This window comes from Pseudopodoces humilis, chromosome 3, assembly GCF_049639895.1.
Source record: "Pseudopodoces humilis isolate 2021_Gansu_Grassland_sample_001 chromosome 3, ASM4963989v1, whole genome shotgun sequence".
NCBI classification, from domain to species: Eukaryota; Metazoa; Chordata; class Aves; order Passeriformes; family Paridae; genus Pseudopodoces; species Pseudopodoces humilis.
This window is the reverse complement of record NC_142202.1, coordinates 29,451,813-29,476,273: the sequence shown is the minus strand read 5'-3', so window position 1 is coordinate 29,476,273 and position 24,461 is coordinate 29,451,813. Positions and strand designations below refer to the sequence as shown.

General features: G+C 41.4%; 1 protein-coding gene across 3 annotated transcripts in view; it reads left to right on the top strand.

The window, feature by feature from the left end:
* The first annotated feature begins 3,074 nt into the window (after positions 1 to 3,074).
* The window catches only part of DAAM2 (dishevelled associated activator of morphogenesis 2), a 237,998-nt gene continuing 216,611 nt past the window's right edge, over positions 3,075 to 24,461 (top strand). For all 3 annotated transcript variants that reach the window (XM_014261243.2, XM_088053801.1, XM_088053799.1), the window contains exon 1: positions 3,075 to 3,282. The gene's annotated coding sequence lies outside the window, so the exon portion shown is untranslated. The remainder of the gene's footprint in view (positions 3,283 to 24,461) is intronic.

The window sequence follows — 24,461 nt, the reverse complement described above, 5'->3', positions numbered from 1 at the left end:
TTTTGTATGTCCCTTTCCCCTTTTAATCCCTTACTATTCTGTGCCCTTATACATAAATAATACTACAGCTTTTTTGGTTTTTACCTTGGTCTGCATAACTTAAATCTTATTGTGAAAATAGGTGATTTCTTTAATAGCTTTATTCCTAAATTCAGAAGAAGCTGCCTTTGTGGGTCTGTTTGTGCTGCCTTGCAAAGTAGACATTATGTGATATACTGTTCAGAGGGACAAACACACCTTTTTCTTTTTTGGCACCTTCATCAGGACTTTTGGTTTTGCTATCCCCTATAAGCTAAGACATCAAAATACATCCTCTTAAATGTCACTTCTTATGCAAGGGGAATGTTCCACTGAATCAAACACTTTTGCAAACTGCAACACTTTTCAGTTTTCTCAGAGGTATCTCCAGTACAGTATTTCATAATAAAAAACTGGTTTCTCCGTCAGCTTCTATTCCAAGCTGTTACTAACGCAAGTATTGAATTATGTAGCACAAGAGTTTAATGTACCTTATCGTAATTGAGCGAACAGAGTCACAGAAAGAATCAGTTATTACCAAAACTGAATAAATTACTAAATATTGAAGCATGCAGCAGAATTCAAATTCTATGCCCTTGTTTAATATACCACACATTTCTCCTATAGCCAGTAATAGAAAGCAGGAGTTACGCTGCATCCATGAGACAATGGAACATCCAGATGCTGCGGTGAGAGGGGGCGAGCTTTCACATGGGATAATGAGGAGAGTAGGGAGGTATCAACATATGTAAGGAACTGCAGATATTCCTTTTTTATCTTAACATTTATGGTGAATAGATCATTCTTCCAGTGGTGCAAGCCTGTTTCCCACTGGCACTTTCTGGTGTTTTGCATGTTCTTGTTTTGTGTAGCAGGGAGTGTCACTTTAGCTTCTCCCCAGCCCCTAGTTTCTCTCCATCATTGGTATCTTTGTCATTCAATTTCCCATCCACTGCAGAACCTTACCCTATTGTCTTGTAGACAGATTCTGCCTGCTTTGAACATACCAGAATAACCTTAGCTAGGGCACCAAATGGATGACCAGCTTTGTCTTAAACATGGGTGTTTTGGGCCATTTATGTTCGTTACATTGTATCATAATAAATGGTTCAGTGTGGCACTGTGAGCGGAGAGGTAGCCTTGGTAATGTGAGTGCACCTAACTTCTGCCCCTTGGCATGCTGCTGGAGGTTAGTTTTTATGGCTGGATACAGGTCTCTGGCTCCAGAACCTTTGCTGTAGAAAGGAGAGGGATGCAAGATAATGACTTGGTTAATCATTCCCAGGTCTCCTTTCAGGCCTTCTTTCCTCTTCCAGTGAGAAACTGAGAGGTTAGAGGTGAAGAGGGGGGACCAAGGCAGTTAGACAGAGCTTGAAAGGTGGAGATCAGCTACAGAAGTATGTGGCCTGCAGAACAGGGAAAGAGGGACTAAATGGGGAAGGACTTAGAGGAAGAGATGAAAAAAGTGGTAGCTAGAGATGTGAGTGGGAAGTGAGGATTAATAGATCAATGGGAATGTGTGAACAGAGGGGAGGACTTTTGGAATTTGAAGATCTCTTCTACTGTGCATCACATGTAGTTTGCATGCGTAAATAATATAAAACTTCTTCAGGCTTTATGCTGAGAAAGGCAAGAGCATAGTACAGTTCATACTAGAGGAACTCTGATGGGTCCCTGTGGTTTCATACAAAGCCCATAGTGCTGAATATTGTAATTTAGTCATGAGGCCAAAAGGCTACTTTACTTACAGGGCAGAAGGTATATATTCCAGTAGTTAGAGGGTACCTACTGAGCCTGTTTGTGATGGACTATTATCATTAGTCATTAGATAATAAATCACTATTTATTATCATTAAAAGGGCTGCATTCATTTTTGGGTTGTACCCATGTTCTTGTCCATAGGACCAAAGAAAGAGAAAGACATCATGGTTTGCAAGCAGTTTGTACCTGTTCTGTGCTTATTGTGCATTGGTTGAAATGAAGGCAGAGAGGACAGGACAGTGGTGACTTGGCCTCATCTTGCTTGGTTTAGCCTGCTACTTTCTCTGGATGTGTCATTAAAGATACACATATTTGTGTGTGTGTATATATGACTGCCTTGTTATATGTGTTGATGAGTATTGTTATCATGAGGGTTCAGTTATTCCAAGGAAAACAAATACCTTACACATGCAAAGAACAAACCATACATTTCCATGAGTTAAAAAAAAAAAAAAAAAAGATTTTGCAGATGGTGTTACTATCTCGGAATCTCAGTGTTTGTATTTAACAGATAATGCGGTTTCTTTCACTGCAGACAGCAACACACAAGAGGCAGACAGCTCCCCCACATTAACCCAGCCATTAAAATCAGATACAATTAAAAGTGAAGTAGAAAGCAGCAAACATGGTAGGAACAGACGTTTACGCGGGATTAAAGCTATATAAAGAATGAATGGAGAGGAAAAACGAGGAAATGTGGGGGTTTTACTTAGTTAAATCATATCCTCTCGATTAGAAGAAATAAAATCACTTAAGGTCAGACTGAGCCGAGTACCAACGGAAATCCCACATCCCCCTGCCGCGGCAGATCATGGTTTGGAGCCAGTGTGCTGCACTGTAAGTCACGGAGCAGGAGGCTGGGGTGGGCGCACTGATCCCCGCGGGGGTCCCTGCCGCAGCCGGGATCCTGCGGCCACTGCCCAGGGAACCGTGCGGACCCCGCCGCCTCCTGCCCCACCGGCCTTGCGGAGAGTACGACGGAAGCCAAGATTAAATCCCGCCACACCATTAAGTGGAAAGCCTTGTGGAAGAGCGTTCCGGTTCCCGAGGCGTGTAGGAAAGCTTCTCTCACTCACGGCGATGGTTATCGAGGCGGTGAGCCCCCCTGGCTGCCCCCTGGCGCCCCCGCCCACAGCGCCCCCGAGCAGCGCCGGCGGCTCCCGGAGCCGAGCGCTCCCGCTAGACCGGCGCGGGGCCCTTTAAGAAAGCGCAGCACAGTAGCAGGGGCCGGCCTTGCCTCCCGCAGCCCGCAGCGCTGGAGCGGCGCTGGGGAATAGGAAGCAGTTCCTGGTTTGCGTCCGAGAGAGCGCACGTAGCAGTAGGAGCAGCAGAGCCGCCGCTGAAGCAGGAGCAGCGGCAGGCACCCCAGCTCCGCTCGCTTAGCAGCATCCAGCGTGGGGATCAGCGCTCTGCCTGGCTCCCGGACACAGGATGGACGTTCCTGAGCACTGAGCTCAGCGGCTGTAAAAAGCAAGTAGGAAAATATACATCTGGATAAAATTGGTAAGTCAAACTAGTCACATCCTCTTCCTTGGACTGCAGTTTTTCAGTCTCTTAATTTGTAATGTTCTTCGCAAGCTTTCTCTTTCTCTTTTTTTTTTTTTTTTAATTTTTTTTTTAAATTTTAACTTTTAAGCAGAACAGCTGGGAAAACATGGAAGCCAAATAAAAGTGTAAAAAAGCTTTGACGATTTGTCAGTGTTTGTGCTCTTATTTTTTAAATCCTCTTTCTACATAGAAGAATTGCTGCAGAAGTGAGGAAGGAGAAACCAGCAAGTGGTTTTGTATGTGGGGGTACATAAAGTAAGAGTTGTAATTGGCTTTTCCTTAGGACATTGGTTAAAGACAATGATTAAAAATTTCAAAAAACAAACAAACAAAAATCCCCAACAAAACAAACCCCAAGTTTCAAAAAGTTTGAAATGACTTGTCATTTACTTTTACAGAGTAATCACAAGTCTCGTGTTGAAGTCTTAAACGCACTGAGATTTGTACAGTAAGGAGAATGGACTTTTAAAAACTGTGTTGTCAGTGTAAATTTGGGAGCCAAAGTATTGCTGGGCAAATGTTGTATATATTTGTTTAAATTTAAGTAAATCCATCGTCAGCCCTGGGAGGGCAGAGGCAGGAGATGCAATTTCCCTCGTGGCCGATAGAGGGCGCTGTTGCTGCACCTGGCGTCAGCCTCCCTGAAATGGGGAGCTGGTAAAAATCCAAGTGGAAAATCCAGTGGGGGCGAGATGTTTTAAACCATGAAACCAGTAATTTTTCATACGAGTGCAAAGCTATATGCATAGAATCCACTTGGATCTGCCAATGTTTTTAATTTTCATTCCCTTAAGTTTTGGGGGTAATTTTTTTGTTTGATATGAAATTATCTGAAATACAAAAAGAAATATATTAGAGCCTGGTTATGACCTTGTTATCTTTTCTGGAGCATGTTGTGAAGTCATTCTGGATCAAGAAGTGGAGAGAAAGTGTGGAATCTCTTGACAGAAATGTTACTTCAGTAGTGGTGTGGAAGATGAGGAAGAACTGTCACTCAAGTGTTGACCAAGTTGCAGGCTGGAATTGGACATCTGACATGGGAGCATATCCTTTGTATTCAGTACAGATGTACAGCAGAGGTTAGAGATCTACAAGTGACTAAGACCTGTAAACCCTAGTGACTGAATGGCATATGGTCAAGTAGTTTGGAGAAGGGGGAAGGATCATGTCCAGATATACAGCTCTGCATATAGAAATCCCAGTACTGCTGCAAGAGGCTGACAACTGTGCCATATTTCACCCATGTAATCAAAGAGTTAGAAAATACAGCAATAATCTGTTCTTACCTCTGTGTGTGTTTACTTGCTTATGTATCACCTGGGGTGTAAAATATTCTTTGTTGTGGAGTAGGAATTTGTGTTTACTTAAATCATAGGCTTTAAAAGGAATGAAGGTATTATTTTAACCAATGCAGCTCTCTTGTGAGTAGAGAATTGACAGTGAGAATTTTCAATTTCCCCTCTGATCCAACCTCTGTTAGAACTTGATGTTTCTGTTGTGACCCAGGGCTTTGGTTGTGCCTTGAACAAGACTTCTGTCTGACTGTATTCCCGTTGCTTACAAATCACTTGCAGTGGAGAGGAAAGATTTGCAGGTTTTGAGTCCTTAATGTGAGACATGCTGGGCAAAGCAGATTAAAAGAAGTGAATGACCATATGGAACACAGTCATTCTGACTATAATTATTATGCCTCATTGGAAAGTTTAGAGTTCTACTACCTCTGCTGAATCAGTGGAGTATGTGAAGAGAACTTTCTTACCTGCAAGAGACAGTAAAACACTTATTGTGCAGCAGTGCATTCTTGCTATATTAGTGGTTTTTCAAGAAAAAAACAGCCATTTCTTTATACTCCTTATGCTTCATTAGACATCCAGGTATGCATGGCCCTGAATCGGAGGAAAGATTTCCCTCTTCAGATCCTCTCTGAACTAGCAGGTATTAGTCAGGTGTCTGACTACTGCCTTAGTAACTTATTGAGGAATTTTTTTCACTTCCCTTCAAGCAGATTGCAAGTTCATTGAAAATTATAGAGCTATCAGACACTCTGAGATGATACATTTGAATCTAGCAGATGCTTGTCTTCATAGGAGGCTAATTTATGCATTCAAAGTGTCTCCTCCACTATCACTGATGTCCAGCTAAGCTCTTAAAAGCTGCATCTCCCCACTGTTTGTCTGCATTACATGTTTAATATGGCAGCTGTAGTTGTTTCAGTTTAATTCTCCTATTTGCCTATATTTCAAATTAAAATCTTTTCTTCACAAATGGAGAAGACAGTGTGATGTGCCAGATATGATTTTTACTGTGTTTGGAAATTCACTTTAGTATTTGTTTTATTTTGTTCCCAAGTGTTTTGCTTTGAGTTACTTTGTACCTGGGAGTCAACACTGTAAGTCTGTCTGTGGCTGATGCTGAGGTTAAACCCTGCAGAGTTCCCAAAACATTAGCTTAATATGACATATGCATGCAATATTTAAAATGTAAAGAGATCCTCCACCTGTATTCATGATAAATTAAAGAAACAGAGCTTCCTTGAATAGCTTTTTTCATTAGAGACTATTAATCTTTTTACTTGCCAGTCAATACTTGGCATGTTGGCAGTGGTATAAATTCTGTGACTGCCATTGGAGCATTTATCTCCTGCTTGCTTACACTGACAGTAACTCTGCTAAGTGAGTTTAGCCAGAGCAAGACTTGTGATTACTCAACAAATTTCTGTCAGCTTGGTTTCTAATATATTTTTTGTCATTGTTTCACAGAGCTTCCTATATATAGTATATAATAGTTTATATTATATACTATAATATATATATATATATTATATATATTATATATAGTTTATATATATAATATATAAACTATAATATTTATAGTTTATATATTATATAAATATATAAACTATATATAATAGTTTACTTGATGAAGCCTACTGCAAAATCCTTTCTCTTAGAATGTTTCCAATGTTATGAAATGCTGGATGATACCACAGGTTATGAAGGCTTGTAGGTGCTCACACAGCTGTGGTGAATCTGGCCATGTTCTTTGTTGTAGGTAAAGCCTCTTTCTGCTTTATATCACAGAACTAGGACCCCAACTTAAAACCGCAGTTTGATATCAAAGACTGACTGTACTGGTAACAGTAACTTTTTTCTTCAATGAGAGATTTTGTATACTGAAAAATGGTAGGTGTGGTTTTATGTTTGATTTATTTGCCTGTCTCTACTTTAGCATTTGGAATGCCACATTTTCCATTGCGCATGGGACAAGTTTATCTGTGTAAGTGGAGACCTCTCAATATGTTGTCCTGTGCAAGATCAAAACATGTTAACTTGCACAGAATACAAAGGAAAGTAAATAAGATTTAGTAGCTCTGAAGGTGAATATGGAAAGGAATTGATGCAGGAATGTGTTCCCCAAAGAATATTTTCAGCTCTATGTAGCTAGGCCTGACTCTCCCAGGGAGACTACGTCAGATCTGTCAATACTCGTGTGGATAAGCACCCTCCAAAGAATTGATTACATTTCATCTTCGCGTATGTACATCTGTCATTTCATGTCTGAGACAATGTCTGAGCTTTTCCTTTTATTATATGTAATTCCAAAGTTCTTTTCTTCTTAGCCAGATTCATCAGAATCCCTGGATGCTTCAATCTCTCCTTAATCTCAATCTATTGTTGAGAGTATTATTTCTGAAACGTAAAAATAAGGAACAAGAAGTCTTTAAATTTTTTTAGGCACTCTACCAGTTTAATTATGCTTTCAAAAACATGGTAGTGACCTAATGTATCATTAAATTATCACATTTAAATACTGCATTTACCTTGCCAGCCAGTAAATGAAGCAATGGTGAAATCCCTTTTGTTCTTTTTGCTACTCCCTGAAACCTGTGAAATAATCTTCTGAGCATTTGGCAAAAGTATGTATCAAGTTGATGTGCTTTGTAGCATGAAATGAGGAAAAGAAGCAGGAATTTTTAGCTTTCTAGGGACCAAATAAGGTACTGCTGAGATTCCCTCCTACTCCTTTTTCATAAATTCGAGACCATAGATTGTAAAGGTTCCATATGAGAAGAAAAAACCAAGGTGACAGCTGGCAGTGCTGTTATTTAGTAAGGGCTGCACTTCCTCAGTGCCTTCATTGGAAAGAATAAGCTTTATACTCAGGGCTGTTTTTTACCATCTTTGTCAAATTGTCCCTTTGGGGAGGGAATGGGGTAGGGTGTGGCATGGAACTGATTCACAGTGCAGCTTCTGAGTTTCGAAATTTAGCAGAGATTAAAGTAGTTCAGAAGTCTTCGTCTCTATCACTTTTTGTTTCCTGCTGTCACACATTGTTCCCTTTGAGAAATGTGACATGGTGAGAAATGGGGATGGGCAGAAGGAACATCAAATTATGAACTCTCTTTTATGCCACACTGTATATAATGCAATATCCAGGGGCAGCAGGAAGGCTAACAGCACTCTTTGCAACCACCTTTCCCAGTTCTTTTCACTTGTGCTTCACTTTTTTTCTCAGCTGGGTGTTTATCATTTAACCAATATGATATATTATCAGTGTGTATCTAGCTCTGCAGCCTCTTTCTGGATGTGTATCAAGATGAACCTCTAACTTTACCTACATCTCTTTGTTGACTGGCATGACCGTATACTTCCGTCTATTTTGAAATCCATGGAAAGTACATGAAGAAACACTGTCATTTTATTTCTCCAGGAGAATCTTTTCCAGTAGCAGATGAAACCCAAGTTCATGCCAGATGAAAAGTTCTTATGTTATAGTTTTCAGTTAATTAAAAAAATAAATGCCAAATCCCTTACAGCAGTGGGTTTATAAATACTCTGTGTGTATGTGTGCATGTATGTGCATGCCCACACCAGTGCTTCAGTCTCACGTGCCTTTGACAGCACATTGGAAATTATCATGCACTTTTAGGTTCAGGACTTGATACAGGGGTACAGAGATGGATGGAGGAGTTTGTTTGTTTGTTTTAGTACATCTTACAGTAGCTGAAGCAGACCCAAAATAAAGTAAAAGCTTTAGTGTTTGCCTAAAGATGGCAACATTTTTATTGTCTTTTTTATTCTTTAAGAAAACATGCTTAAAGGCTCAATTTTTATGTTCTGGTAGGCAAGCAAAATATTTTTTCTGGCAATTTGATACTTTATTAAAATGAACACTTGATTAAATGTGCCAAATTTGTGTGTGCTAAAAGGCAGGAAGCTGGGTTTGCTGGAATAGAAAGGTGCACTGGCAGCTGGAGCTGAACTACCTCTGGGCGCCCTATCTGTCTATTAAGTGCAGATTGCAGTAAGCTGAAGGATTATTGTCTTCAAAAAATCTTGGAGAGCCTCACTGGTGAATTAGATTTCTTTTCCTTTCCTTTTAAGAAGGTAAAATTAATTTCTTTTGGGTGAAGGCTCTTAAACTGACAGATTTGAAAGACTGCAGTTTCTTTGTTCAGTCACAGAATATTTGGTGGACCATGGCTAACTCACCTTCTCCAGTGCTGCTCTCTAGTTGCATGCTTTGGGTCAATCAGTGAATAAAACCAAATATTTAGCATCTTTCTGTTTTCAGTTTCTTTATTTTCTTTTTATTGGGGGGGGGGAGGGGTTTGCCAGCATTGTCAGATTCTTGTCAATGAGTTGACTCTTTAGATTTTGAGATGACTTCTTCTTGAATCTCATAAAGTTTTGCTGACAGAAATCCTTGTGGATCTTTTTAGTTTCAAGTGACAAACTTGCTCGCTTGTCAGGACAGCCTTGATCAATTAATTTCACATGAGCAGTAATCAAATGGAAATGGTTTTTGGTCATCATCCATAATAGATTCAGCCTAGTGACCTTAGGTAGAAGGACGTATTGTATTCCATTACCAGCCCTGTGAATCATTCAATCTCCCGCTTTGAATGTAGCTTTTCAGTGCTCCACTTGTATTACACAAGCCTTGTGTTTTTAGGCTCTGCATTCTTTTCCTGATTCAGAGGCCCCTTGGAACGTTTCATGTGGGCTTTTGCATTAAGCACATCTAGAAATCAAAGACTCTGAACTACAGGTGGTTTCTTTCAGAATGGGACAGAGGGACAGTGTATGATAGTGGCACAGGGTTTGTTGTAATAGTGCAAGGATGTGTAATAACTGTAGTGTAGAGTAAACCTTTTAGCAGGATACTGTACTTTTTAAAAAGAGATACTGCTTTTAAATATTATGCAAACTTGTACAAAAACTTTGTATTTTTATGTTTGTGTATATGTCTGCTTCCTCTTTTCACTGAGATTTAAACAATGAAAGTCTTTTAATTGTATTCCCTAGGAAGAAAATTAATTTCTGTCTATGGAGAACTTGATCATAAAAATATATATTTGTACTGGAAGCTGTTTTTCACTCTTTGTGTTGGTTGTTTTTTAATGGCACACTACTCAGGTTATAGTGTGAAATTTGACCAGGTAGTTCCAATGTTCTGTTTCTTGTTCACTTCTCTAACAGTTCTTTCATCATCTAATAATATAAGCATTTGGGTTGGAAGCCCTTCAGGGATTTATTTACATTGAACAACCTTTTATTTTTTATTTTTCATTTTTTTTCACTTAAGTAAAATATCAAAGAACAAACAAGGAATTCTAGTGATGTTGGGTTTTAGGCAGTAATGTTATGCTTTTCCCAACCATCCAATGTCATGTTTAAGGCAACTAACTTATAGGTGAAATTAAAATGGAAAAATGAACACATATGCTAGACAAGCTGTTTTTTTCCTGTTTCATTTACCTTTTCAATGTAACTTAATTAGGTGTAGGGAATGAAACTACTACAGTGCTTCAACTTTGAGCACAATAGAGAGAATAAGAAAGTGGCTGTGAAAGTTTGGAGACTTATGCTTTTGCTTGCTACTTGGACTTCATGTCCCATGGCTCAGTCAATCAAAATAGCTCAGAGAGAAATTTTCAGTTTCTCAGCCTGAGAACAAAATGACATGAATAGTCAGGCATCTAACGTATAACATTCTTTAGGAGAATATAGAATTTCATACCTCAGAAACAGTTGTACTCTCTTGGAAGTCTTGTCTCTCATCTTTACTCAGTGATTAACAGAAATCTTTTCATATTTCAGAAGAATTTGCTAATCTGCACAGGGTCCTGTAAGGTGTTTTAATAAGAAAAACTCCTTTTTAATGCTCTTGCATGTTTTAACATGATTTTTTTGGGAACCAGAGCAAAAATCAACAGGAGTAGAGTTCTAGTACAGGGTACCTGCAATAATATGGCTGTTTTTCCAGTTCAGTCTTTAAGTTATGGCTTTTGTTTTCCTTCCTTTTTTTCCTTCCTCACTTAATTTACAAACCTCTTTGACATCAAAAATCTGCTAGACCAACAGGGGACCAGTGCAGCATTCTCAGCTCTTAGAATTTCTTGTGGGATAGCTGTCATGGGGAGCTGGTGGATTACCAAATACATATAGGGACTCTGCTTCTGAGCACCACTTTGTATGGGACATGAATGAAAAATCAGCACCACCAAAAGAACTTCTGCATTAAACATTTCTGTTATTTTTTTCAAATGTGAGAGATCAGATATGGTAAACAGTGTTGATGTGTGGGGACAGGGTTAGATAGCTACTGCTGCACAACAGTATATAATAAATGATGTGTATTTAAGATTATATATGTTGATGAATAATGGATACATGCAGGTATGACAGTGATCATTGCTTTGTAGTTGTACAGTTTGAAGGGCCTGAGGTGGATTTGATTCTACACATGGCTGCATGTATGGAAGGGATATACATGAAGTTATCATGCTACTTGGTTTATTTCAGACACTTATCCCAGTGTCTGAAACTGTGATTTATTGTGCTGTGATATGATCCAAAATAGAACCACAAGTCACTGTAGCAAGTTCTTTCAATCCCCTGGGAATGTTTGTCTGGCTTAAATGCATGAAATTGAAATGTGTAATATTGTGCTGCAGCTTATAGATCAACACTGACTCCATTTGTGGGAATGAATGAATACCTCATGTTTGATGAGAGAGTACAGGAGAGTTCACAGGTGATTTCTTATGTTAGAGTGCTATATTTTTCACGCTTTTTCAGCTTCATGTGTTTAGTGTTTTCCTGTGTGTAGAATAGGGTGGTATTATGCTGGGCTTTTCAATATAGAAATAGAATGTGAAGAGATTTCTCCCTGCTGACCCTTTTTTAATGCCTTCAGAGACTTCTTTCCAGCAAAACTTAGGTCAAGTCTAAAAAAGACAGGTGATCATTTCTATATCCACTCACACATTTCTCAGCTATAAAACTTCTTTGTTTCACTTGAATTCTTCCTGCATGATTTTCTTTGTTAATTTTCTCACTTATTTACCTCTTCTAACAGTTCCTTTGACAGCTTTAACCTTTGGATGCAAGTCAGTGAAAATACTTCCTAACAATGTAGTCAACTGATTGCATAGTAGGTGGGAACGTTCAACTCTATCATGCTTCTGGAAAGGTGATCACAGATAACATGGAACTTTATTCCTGTTTCAGTCTTCCCTTTTAACCCAATTTTTTACCTGAAAATATATAAGTACATACAGGTGAATAAATGTCATTCAAAAAAACTTCCATAAATTTGCTTAATAAAGAAAGTAGACTCACCCTTATTCCACCTGCCCTGCTAATATTACACTTTTAATGTACCTTGTCTCTAGTTTTTATTTATTTAGCAATCCTGTCTTGGCTCAGCAGAGGATGAGTTGTGCAAGACTGAAAGAGATCTCCTGAGTCACGGAGTACACCATTTCTGTAATTGCAGGAAGTTATGTTGCAGGATTCCCTTAGTTAATTTATCAATCTCTGTCTCAAATGACTTTTGCTCCTGTTGCTTCCTATTGGGAAGCCATTCAAGAACCTCACTTCTCTAATGTTTATAAATCTGCTTCTAATTTCCAAACAAAATTTTTCATAGCCCATTCATGCCCATTTGGTTTTATGCCAACACTGCTCTCTAAGTTTAATAGATTCTTTCCCTTTCTTACAATCCTCCTGTGATCTAAGAGGATTCTTGTCTTCCTCTCTGTTTTTCCCTAATAGGGAAGATAGTAAAATTGTGTATCTCTTCATTATGTTCTTCATTATCAGTGTCATTGTGGTTTGGTTTGATAAATCCTTTATACTGAGAGCTTTTTAGCCTTTCCAGTCAGTTCTCAGACAGAAGCAGGAAAAGCTGGCTGTTTGCATTTTCCGAGACAGACAGTATGTGTAACTTTTGTTAACTCTGAGGCCTGGAGGATGAGATGGGGAGAGAAAGTGGCCTGCATGTTTCTACATCTGTGAAAAACTTTAACTGGGGACTTTTTTAGGTTTGAGGATCTGGTACCTGGGATAGTCAGGCATTCATCCAGTTCTTTTCATCCAGTCCAGCTCTCCCATTGCTCTATAATAACCTGCTTGAAATGAGCAGCTGATAAAATTTCTGGAGGGGATGCAGCTCACAAATGAGTTTTTGAGGGCAACTTTCCAGCTGTTTCCTCAGAAAGAATGAGGCAAGGGGCTCCCAGAGCCCCAGACAAATGCCTGGGATCTTTCTTCTTCAGAGTGCATGGACAAGAAGTGCCTGAGAAGAACTGAGAGGCCAGAGGCTGATAGATGAAGCCAAAGACCTGCAGTGGGAACCTCCTGCTGTCAGGATCCCACACTAAGCTGCTATTGAGGGCGGGCATGGACAAGAAAGAAAGTTGAGTAAGGTTTGGTGTGACCTCAGTATATTCCCATGCAGCTTCCCTCTCCAGGCAGTACTTGATGGCATCATTTACAAGATTCTTCAAATGCCCTTAAACTCGGTAGAAAAAACCATATAGTCCATTCAGCATGCTGCTCTATACTATCATTTCCATGATGATACTGATCTTAAAAAAATACCATTTAGGAAGGATGTCTCAAGACAGCTTTTTATTTAGCAGGGTGTATGAAAACCAGGACCTTTTGCAGGGAAGTGCCAGTCCCAGGCAAGATGTCTGAAGTTTACTGGGAAATTTTGGTGCAGCAGGACAAAAGACTGAGAGGAGGGAAAGCTAAAACAAAAGGTCTGGCTTCTGCATCAGAGCACATGGTAGATGGTAGGTAGGCACAGCAGTTGGTGTGAGTAGTGGGACTTGGGTTCAGATCTATCACCTTAAGGAGAATATAGTGGTTCAGAGCTCTTTTGAAGTTGTTGTCTGCATTTTTCTGTGTGTGTTTAGGTTTTTTTCATTGACTACCAAAGAAAATTTTTTCATTAATTTTTCCAAGAGCAGGTTTTCAGATATTCCCTCTTTAATTGTCTCTGCCTCTCCTGTAGCTAAGAGGTATGCACTCACAGCTTGCTGCATCCTGCACTCCTTGTATTGTCCCGCTGCTGGCATTTTACCAAGTAAGATAACTCTGGAATCCTCCTGGAATGAAGTTCCTGGGACTGGTGCAAAAGAATATTTGGGATTTGCTTCCTGATAGCTAATTCAAAATAAATACTGTTCCTCTTTTTCAATAGATTTATTTAAACAGTCTTAATAATTAATCACATGAGGTGCTTATGCTTTGATGACCATATGTCATCTTGGTTCTAGAAGACAGGTGTCTGCTAGGGAGAGCAGGAGCCTCCCTTGGGATGAAAAAATGTAGACCCCCTCCCTCCGAATTATTATAAATTTGAAATCAAGGGGCTTTCAGGCAGAGATCTGGGGATAGGAATAACAGTTCTTTTTTAGTATAATCAGGCAAACAAACAACAATAACTACAGCAATAACAAGAACACAGAACCAGGGACCCCGGGACAGCTTTCTCAGCTGAGATGGGATGGAGGAGAGGTTTTGTTTTTCACAAACCCCTCGGGCAGACAGTCCCGGTGCTCCTGCAGGTCTCCGAGGAACAGTCGGCTGGAACAGCAGGGACGAGCTGAGATCCTGGGCTGGTGGCTGAGGTGTATCAGCAGCTCCGCGGCGGTGCCTGGCACTGCCACACGTCCCGGCAGGGCAGGGGGTGAGAGGCCACCAACCAAGAGGGGAGAAGAAGCAGCAGCTCTGTCTGGGTGATGGCGAAAAATTCCCTTCTCTCCACCGCAGCAGCTCCGCGACCCAGCAAAACGAACGTCCTTCCCCGAAGCCGAAGAAAAGCCAGCTAAAAACTGTCCCCACCCTCCTTTTCTGCCCCCTTCCCCCCCCTCCCGGGCCCGGCTACTCTTTGTCCGTTGTCGAGCACCCCTAAGTACCGGTAGTTAGGTTGTCCCAGCACATAATGGGTAAAAATTCCCCGGGCAGGCCAGAACGACAAAACAAAAAAAAAGGACACCTAACCCTCAACACCATAATAAGATGCATTTTAAATTTACTTTGATTGTATTCAAAGAAGCAGGACCAGCATCTTTCTTTTCTCATCCATCCTAATGAACTTCAGCAGGGAGAATCTAAATTTACAAGTGAAGAATGTCTATCAGTGTCAGCATAGACTGAGTAGACCTATCTGGAGATGCCCTTTTCAGAACCCAGCACACTCTTCTGTTTTACAAAAAGGCTTCTTAAAAACGAGATTCACTTAATACATTATAAAAAGAATTTAATATAAATAAAAGACAATTAGGAGACATAAGAAATAAAGCAAAGGGTTAAAACGGCTGGGTGCCTTGGCGCGCTGCCAAGAGCACACCTGGTATCCCAGGGATCTCCTTTTTATCCCCTCCTTGCTGTGAGGGGTTAATGCATATTCAAGCATGTCCCCTCCCTGGTTCCGCCTTCTTGGATCATGCTTTTCACAGTTTTATTTTCTGCTGGTCAGCATATATTTTTTTGCTGGTCATCATTATTCTTGCTGGTCATCATTTTTCTGGAGTTTGGTTTCCTTTCTTTTTGCAAATGGTCAGGGCAGATAACAGTCCGGGGCCATCATCCTTCCCCTGAGGACAGCTGGGCTTCATATCTTCCGCTGATAACAGTTTGGCCTCTATTGTTCTCTTGATAAGAGTTTGGGCCCCACTGTCCTTGCCCTCTGGGGTTTCCTTGCCTTGTACCTAGGAAATTCTTTTAAGCTTAAGACTTGTTAGCAAGAAAAAAGTACATACATAGCTAAAAAGTATTTAACATATAATATTCATCTGCGAAAGCCAATATCACAATACAAATTTATAACAGGCTTGTAGTCACTAATTGGTTCTTTATTAGTTTATAAATAGGAATGGTGGTGATTGACCCTATTGTTATAAATGCAAAGGCAGATTTGGGTTAAATAAAAACAATTTATTATAAAACAATTTCTATAAAAAAATAAACAATGAGGGAAAACCACAATAAAACAAACAGCGCAGCGCTGGGTGGACAGGGGTCTATACCCAAAGGTATAGGTGTTCCCAAATCCACGCAGGAGGGTAAACTGTCCGGGGTTTTTATAGGGATTTTTAGCCTTGAGGCCAAATTCCAGGCAGGCACCATTCATCAACAGTCCTTGATTGTCGTATGAATTGATTTCCTGGCATTGGAGAATAGAGTCGAATGGACGTCCGGACCGAGTCTCCTCATATGTAAAGAAATTCTGAGTGGCTCTTGTGGTTCAGGCCATCCGGATGGGATGGCTGGATCCGGGTTGGAGCCGATGGATATTTCGGCTGGATTTTTCCTTTTGTTTACTTGATGGCTTCCCCCAACGGTAGCCCGCAAGGCGAGGTGTTCAGGTCCGGTGATGAATATCTCGTCGGTGCCTCTCCGTTTTGGCTTGATGTTTCGTGTCCTGCCTATTCTTCCCCGTTGATGGTCACCGAGCCTGTCCTTGTCAGTCTGAGGAGTTTTTTTTTTTTCCTGTCAGCTTGATGGGCCGCGTCCTGTCTATTCTTTTGTTGATGGGCGCCGGCTAGGATCGTTATCCTTTGAGTGGGAATTCGTGGCTAGATCTGGGAAGGGCTTGTGTGTCATACTGTACTTTATATTTTATATCATTATTGTTATATACATTTATTTAGATTTTTACGAATTTTTACAAGTTCATTTCTCACAGTCCCCCGCCTAATAATTCATTACATTAAAAATTCGTGTTATTTCATCCAATTCTGCAGGGGAGGACTATAATTTTTTTTTACTCACATTCATCTTCTTCCCAGTCTGTTAACGAATTCTCACTATATGCTTGTGCCAGGTTATATTTATTTTCAAAAAATTCTTTAAGGCTTTAATCACATTTTCGTTTTCTTTTTCCTCCTCTAATTTCATTAGTTTAGAGAGAGGAGTAGGTCTCCCTTGCGCTTTCTCAGGATCAATTGGAAGTGTGGCAATCTGCATTCCTTGCACAACAGAGTGAATTAGTCTGATGAAGCAAGGAATTAAGCAGGGAAGGAAAATGATTCCGGCAACTGAACAAGTGATGAAAAATACTAGCTTCTTCTACCAAGCTCCTTGCCCGAATATCTGGTCTCACCAGGAGGCTTGTAGGATTGAATTCCATTTTTGGACTGGCACATGAGCTACCTTTTTAATTTCAGCAGCCAATCCTTTTATTGTTTCTCCGTAATCGTCTATTTCCATACAACACTCGGATTCGTTGTATCTGCCACACACTCCTCCCTCCTCGGCTAGCAAATAATCGAGAGCTAGTCTGTTTTGGTACACAAAAGCTCTCATTTGAGAATGTTGTTTGGCTAGGAGTTCTAGGGCTTCTGAAGTGTGGTTGGAAACTATCTCTACCACCGCTTGCAACTTGATAAGTCTGTTGAGGAGATAAATGGGGGTTCTGTAACCCCAGCTGCCATCATTTGCCTAAGTAGCGGCCCGTAATATTGAATGATCCTTTTGGCAGGTCATTCTTCCTCGTTCCACTTCTGGTTGCCTCCCGCTATTGGTAGTTTCCGTTTTAATTCCCTCCTTTGTCTGTTTAATGTCTCAAAGAGAGGGGCTCAATGATTTACTCTCTGTTTTAGGTAGAGTAAAGAAAAAGGACCGAATTATTCCAAGTGTGCAGGATCCTTTCCATTTTCTGGGTAGCTCGCTGTATGCCTTTTTCCACATATCCAATATATACTATTAGGAGCTTCCCAACCCTTGTTCAACTTTGCCGGATCATCTCAATATTCCTTCAATCCTATTAGCTCATGGAAGGGATTGGCCCCAGAGTTTTTGTACCAGTAAAGTTCAATTATTTCCATCTATTCACAGTTATTCCCCCGGGAGCGACTCCAATAGCCCGCGGGTGGTTCAGGTTGCCAGGTTTTTGTTTTGCTTTCCGAATTCACCGTGAGTGTGCTTACACACGGGGTATAGCCTACTAAATCAGTGAATTCTTTTCTCTCTGGTCTTTGTTTTGTTTTTGATATTTTAGAGCCTTCTCATTTTTAGAAGTTACTCTGGGGTTAGTTCCTCTCCCTTCCAAGGCTATCTTTCAGCTGATTTTAAACCGCCACAGATCTAACAGTTAGATAGACCTAATTCTGTGGCTATTTCTTGCATTAGATCTATGAAAAGATTCTGGTTGGGGTTTGGCAACCCCCAATTGCTGTATTGTTTCTCTAATTGCTCATAATGTTCACTAAGAGAGTTAAGCCTCTCCTGTTCTAGTTTCTTTTTCTGAGCTTCTGCTTCTTGCCTCTTTAACTCTAGGGTTAGTTGTTTTATATTTTGTTTTCAGGGTCCACCCCTTCCTCATCCCTGGAGAAGCAGAATACTTGGTTGAATTGCAAACATACCCGGTCATCACTACTTTTTAACAAATCAAGGATTATCGGTTCATTATTAAAAAAAGCCTTTTTTTCATGTTTTAAATTTCTACTTTCCCAATATACTTTCCCTCCCATGGTACACATTTTCAAATTCGCTTTATTGTAACATAAAGGGTTAACCGCATAATATGCCAAAAAGGTGGATTGTCTTTTCCCCCCCTATCTAGACCGTTTTGTTACATTGACTGCAGATTGGAATTGGGGGAATCATTTCCACTTCTCTCTTATACCTGAAATGGGAATTTTCAGTCTTTCTTTTCATAGGAGTTTTAGACTGCCCGTTCTTAAGCCTTGCCCCTGAGTGGTAACACTGGACCTTCCCCTTTAATTCACAAAGATTATACTGAGTGCTGTTAGACAAACAACGTTCCGGAGGACAGTAGTTAACTATTCGTCTGGTATCTGTGGCAGTCTGACACTGCTCACACTTCCCCAGGAGACGCTCCCCCGGAGGTACTTCGGGAATCATTCTCTCGGCTAAGCACACGGCTAGACTCAGGACAGTCAGGATTCCCCACCGGTGTATCCCTCTGCCTTGCCCTTCGCCCGTATAGAAATATACGGCGGGGATTACCATCTTCTCGGCAGCAAGGATATTCTTCAGGGGCCCTTGTAGTCCTAATGGCGTACCTTCTCTTGAAAGCAGCCCACCGAGACGACTTAATTGTGTCTGTCCTGCTCGGTACCTTGACTGTCTTTTGGCACTCAATTTTTAAAGTTTTTGCTTTGGAGTCTAGTTTACCTCTAATCCCCTTTTGAAAAAGCAGGTACCACTCAGGAGAGTCAAGTTCTAAAAACCCCGCCCGGGTGACAAGTATTAAGAAACGGCTAGTCAGCTCCTGTTCTTTAGTCAGACAATTGGTACACAGTCTCTTAGGTTTGTACTCTCCCCAACAGTGGGTTACTCAAATTTGTTTACAACAAGCACATTTAAAATGTATAAATGGAAAACAATCACAGTTTGCGTTGATGTAACTTATCTGGTCTGCAGCTCTACGATTTTAGAACAATCATGTACTAATTTTTCTGAATAGAAACTGAGCAGGATTTTTTGTGCAGTGGTTTTCAATTCTAAACCGGGTGAGCTGATTAAGATGGCTTCATATTTTAGAAGCCTGGAATCAGTCAGCCACTTCTCTGCTTTTTGCTGCAATATGTTTTTCACATCGTGGGGAGTGTAAACTACTAGGGGAGGAAAAGTTATTTTCCTTGCTTCTCTTATTAACAGAGCCACTGTTACAATTGCTGGTAAACACGTAGGCTAACCCCGACTGATTGGATCTAAGATCTTTGAAGCCTATAGGCTTCCCTTTGTCTGCCCATTCCTGAGTCAGGACTCCCTGTGTTGTTTGTTTACTCACATTCACGAACAACTGGAATTCTTTATTCGTATCTGGTAGAGTTAGTACTGGGGCAGTCATAAGAACAGTTTTTAATTTCTGGAAATTAGACTCATTCTGTTCAGTCTACTTCAGCTTGTCAGTGTTTAATCTTTCATACAAAAACTTCACTTTTTCACTGAAACCCTCAATTCACTGCCTGCAATATCTTAAGAGCTCTAGAATTTGTCTAATTTGCCTTTTTGTTTTTGGTGCAGGCAATGCAAGGATGCCTGCTACCCTCTTCGGGTCTAATTTTTTCTTTGAGATATCTAATGTCTGAGGTATTTTATTTTTTATTTCAGGCTCTGTGAATTGCAGCTTGGATTTTGATACTTTCAAACTTTTCTTTCTTAGAAAGTTTAACAAGGCAATCGTGCTTTTCTTCACACTCTCTTCAGTCGGTCCAGCTATTAGCAAGTCATCTACATACTGTGAAAGCTTTGTCCTGTCTTCAAGAGCAAATTGGGTTAACATTTGTTCTAAAGCTTGTCCGAAAAGGTTCGGAGACTCCACAAACCCCTGGGGGAGGACCGTCCACCTTAGCTGTTGCTTACGGTTTTTATCTGGGTCCTCCCACTGAAATGCAAAATAATCTCTACTCCTTTCATCTAGAGGGCAAGTCTAAAAAGCATCTTTCAAATTAATCACACTATACCACACATCTTCTGGTGTGAGTCTATTTAGTAAAGTATAGGGGTTGGCCACCACCGGGAATCTAGTCCGGGTCCTAGCGTTTACCGCTCGTAGGTCCTGGATTAATCGGACGCTATCATCCGTCTTTTTACAGCCAGGATGGGGGTGTTGTGTTGAGACATGCAAGGCTCTAAAGTATCCCCGTTTAGGAGGTCATCAATTATTTGTTTCAACTCCCTTCTCTCTTTGAATGCTATACTTCAGGGTTTATTTTCTCTTCATTTTTAGGAGTCAACTTAAATATTTTCACCACTAATTCAGAATTTTTAATCAAGATATTAATTCTTAAAGCAACAATCATGTCCCTTCCCAGTAAATTGTAATCTGCTTCTTCTACTAATAGCAAATTCCCTAAGCAAATTTTATTTTCAGATTCTATTTCCACATCTTTTATTATAGGTACTTCAAAGGGGTCTCCCTTTGCACTGATTACAAAAACTTTTTCTCTGCTAGCCACACATCCGTATGGCAATTTCTGCAGGGTACTTTTCTCTGCCCCAGTATCTACAAGAAAACTTACTTCTTGTCGTTAGGGGCCCACTTTTAATTTTATCAAGGGCTTCTTGGATGTTCTGGTCTCTAAATTAAAGAGCCCCTGACACTCTTAATCTTCTTGAAAAATTTTCTCATCTTTTATTCTTTGTTTACAATTCCGCTGAACGTGTCCTACCTTTTTACAGTAGTAGCATTCCGGGCTCTCTCTCCGTGGGGCCGGGGCTGCCCAGTGAGAACCTCGACTTTTTCCGGGTAGTGTTTTAAACTTACCCTGCATCTGTTCTTGTTTCTGGATTTCTTTTACTGCAGTTACTAAAACCTTAGCCTGCAATTTCTGCTTCTCATCTTCTCTCCTCATGTATACTTTTTTTGAGCTTCCCTTAGGAGCTCCTGGAGGCTTTTATCTTGCCACTCCTCGATCTTTTTTTAATTTTCTCCTAATGTCCTCCCAAGATTTAGCAACGAATTGTGTTTTTTAACAGAACCTCCCCCACAGGAGAGTTCGGGTCAGTCTCAGAGTAAATCTGTAAACTTCGCCGTAATCTCTCGATCTATTCAGTGGGTGGTTCCTTTTTTTCCTTGACACTCTCTAAAAACTTTGCTAATATTCTGGCCCCTAGGGACCGCTTCTCTTATACCTTGTACAATCATGCTCCTTAAATCCATCATGTTCTATCTGCTTTCCTCTGTTTGTGCATTCCAGCTCGGGCTTGCGCTAGGCCATTTCTGGTTACCTGGCATCCCCTGTGGATTGCGTCTGTCCCAGTCTCTGATACCGGCTTGTTTAATCATTTCCCTTTCCTCCGGATTAAACAGTGATCTCAGGATTGCCATAAGATCGTCAAAGGTATAAATGCTACTCCCTAAAAATTCATCTAACCTCTCAGCCACTCCGAGAGGGTCATCTAACAACCGCCCCATCTCTTTTTTAAATGTTCTTACATTTCCAGAGTTAAGGGGGACATTCACAAAACTGATCACTCCAGGGGCCGTCGGTACTTCCCTAAGAGGGAACAACCGGTGCCCCTCTTCACTCTCTCCCCATTCATTATCTATCATTCTCGCTCTTAAACGGGTTCTACTTGCGGGAGGGGAATTGGTGATTGTGTGTTGCCTCCCTGTTATTAATGGTGGGAATTCTGCCGTCACCCGGTTGAAGGGAGGAGTCCCCTCCGTTGTATGGGAGGGTCCCGGTTGTGGCGGCTGGACCGGCAGGGATGGATAGGGTGTTCCCCAGCCTTGCGCAGAAAAAACCTCCGAGGAGGTTGCTGCGGTTACGGTGTTTACAGGCGGGGAAAGGGGAAGGGCTGCCGGCATTGCTGCTGGCCCAGACTCTCCCGCTTGAGACACACGTATCTCAGTGGGTTGGTCTCGGGGGCCCAAGGGTGCTGTGGGCATTACTTGATCTGCAGAGGAAGGTCCCGCTGGTCCTCGATACGGGGGTGGTAAGTGATCGAGGGGTTCCCAGGACTCAGTTTTCGACTCACGTTTTTCTTTTTGCTTTATTGGAAATAGCCCTACTCTGGCATTTACCCAGAGCTTAGCGTATTCCTTCTCCTCAGGATCTGAGGGGACTTTGTCCTCCACATAGGAGAACAACTTGTTACACGTCCATTTTTCAAATGTGCCTAACACTGGCCAAGTGAGGTGACTTCTCAACTCCTGTCCTCCCCAAACCTCCATACAGTAATGTATTAATTTCTCCTTTGATTTCCCCTTCCTTTGGGGACAATCTTCCCAGTGTTTTAGCATCCACCCCAAGGGACTTTCCAGTGGGATGTCTGGTGATTCCTCCCCCTGATCGGAGGAATCTTTTCCTGTGCTTCTTCCTTGAAGCTTACTCTTTTTCTGCCCCATACTTCGCAAATATATTCTTACCTTTCTTCGACTTCTCCGTGAGTCGATATCAGTTTCTGCGTTGTGTACTTAGGAATCAAAATTTGCCGATACTCACCTTTCAGCGAGCTGAGCTGAGGTCTCTTGTAATCGGAACTTTTGATTCTTCCCTGGACCTCTCCCTGGGTCCGTTACTAAGAGGGTTTACCAGCCTCGAGCTCGACAAGACGTCCCTTCCCCTCTTAGTACCTTGCGATCAGTTCCCGAGACACCCTTTGGTCTCAGGTTTTACGAGTGTGTGTTGAGGGAAAAAAAAAACTTTCACTCTGTATCGCTTCCTTCGCGGCCGGCCAATTCCCTCGCGGGAGGATGGAAACGCGACCTTGAAGTCCGCACTCGCTTCGTGATCAGATCACGTCTCACACACTCGCCCGATCGCCCGCTCAACCAGCAGTACTTACAGCTATTTTCCTGCGTGGGTGTCCCTTGTGCGCACTAGACGTTTTACGAGCAAAGTAAGCCGCGGCTCCCGAAGGCTCCGTGCCTTCCGAGCTCTCCGATCCGGATTTATCCTTTTTATTGTGGTTTTTACCTCCGCCTAAATTTGGTTCGGATATCGGAACGAACTACGGGGGTTCTTCACTCACCAGGCCGCCAAATTCAGCGGGGGTACCCGTCCTGGGCAGCGAGATTCCCCGCAGTTTCTCCGATCCGAGTCACGGCACCAATCTGTTATAAATGCAAAGGCAGATTTGGGTTAAATAAAAACAATTTATTATAAAACAATTTCTATAAAAAAATAAACAATGAGGGAAAACCACAATAAAACAAACAGCGCAGCGCTGGGTGGACAGGGGTCTATACCCAAAGGTATAGGTGTTCCCAAATCCACGCAGGAGGGTAAACTGTCCGGGGTTTTTATAGGGATTTTTAGCCTTGAGGCCAAATTCCAGGCAGGCACCATTCATCAACAGTCCTTGATTGTCGTATGAATTGATTTCCTGGCATTGGAGAATAGAGTCGAATGGACGTCCGGACCGAGTCTCCTCATATGTAAAGAAATTCTGAGTGGCTCTTGTGGTTCAGGCCATCCGGATGGGATGGCTGGATCCGGGTTGGAGCCGATGGATATTTCGGCTGGATTTTTCCTTTTGTTTACTTGATGGCTTCCCCCAACGGTAGCCCGCAAGGCGAGGTGTTCAGGTCCGGTGATGAATATCTCGTCGGTGCCTCTCCGTTTTGGCTTGATGTTTCGTGTCCTGCCTATTCTTCCCCGTTGATGGTCACCGAGCCTGTCCTTGTCAGTTTGAGGAGTTTTTTTTTTTTCCTGTCAGCTTGATGGGCCGCGTCCTGTCTATTCTTTTGTTGATGGGCGCCGGCTAGGATCGTTATCCTTTGAGTGGGAATTCGTGGCTAGATCTGGGAAGGGCTTGTGTGTCATACTGTACTTTATATTTTATATCATTATTGTTATATACATTTATTTAGATTTTTACGAATTTTTACAAGTTCATTTCTCACACTATTTATGTAAGAAACTAATCTAGTTGAAAATCCATTTTTTAGCTCATTTATATCCTTATGCTTTGAATGCATTTTGTGATAGTCTCCCAAGATGAAGTTATATTAATTGAACTATATGTACACTTCTATTCTCTCATTGGAAATATGTGACAGAATTGGGAGAGGATGCCTGACTATGCTCCCTGCATTATCCAGGCACTTCTTCTCCCATGGAGATAACGCAAGTTTTCCACAGCTCCTATGGCTCAGTTCAGGAGGCACAGTGAGTGTTCTGAGCCCTCTGTGCAGGCGATAGATACTGAAGGAGTTCTCAGGACACTAAAAAAGAGAAGGGTGGTTATGCTGTTGATGCTTGGTCAGTACTTGCAAGGATTTAGGAGGCTGAAGTTCAGTCATACACCAAAATGTGGCTTCCTGAGGACTCTAATCAAACATTAATAAACAGTCCCTCTCTGTTTTCTCTTTTTTGCTCCTCACTTGTTGCCCAGAAATGGAGGAAGAGAGTC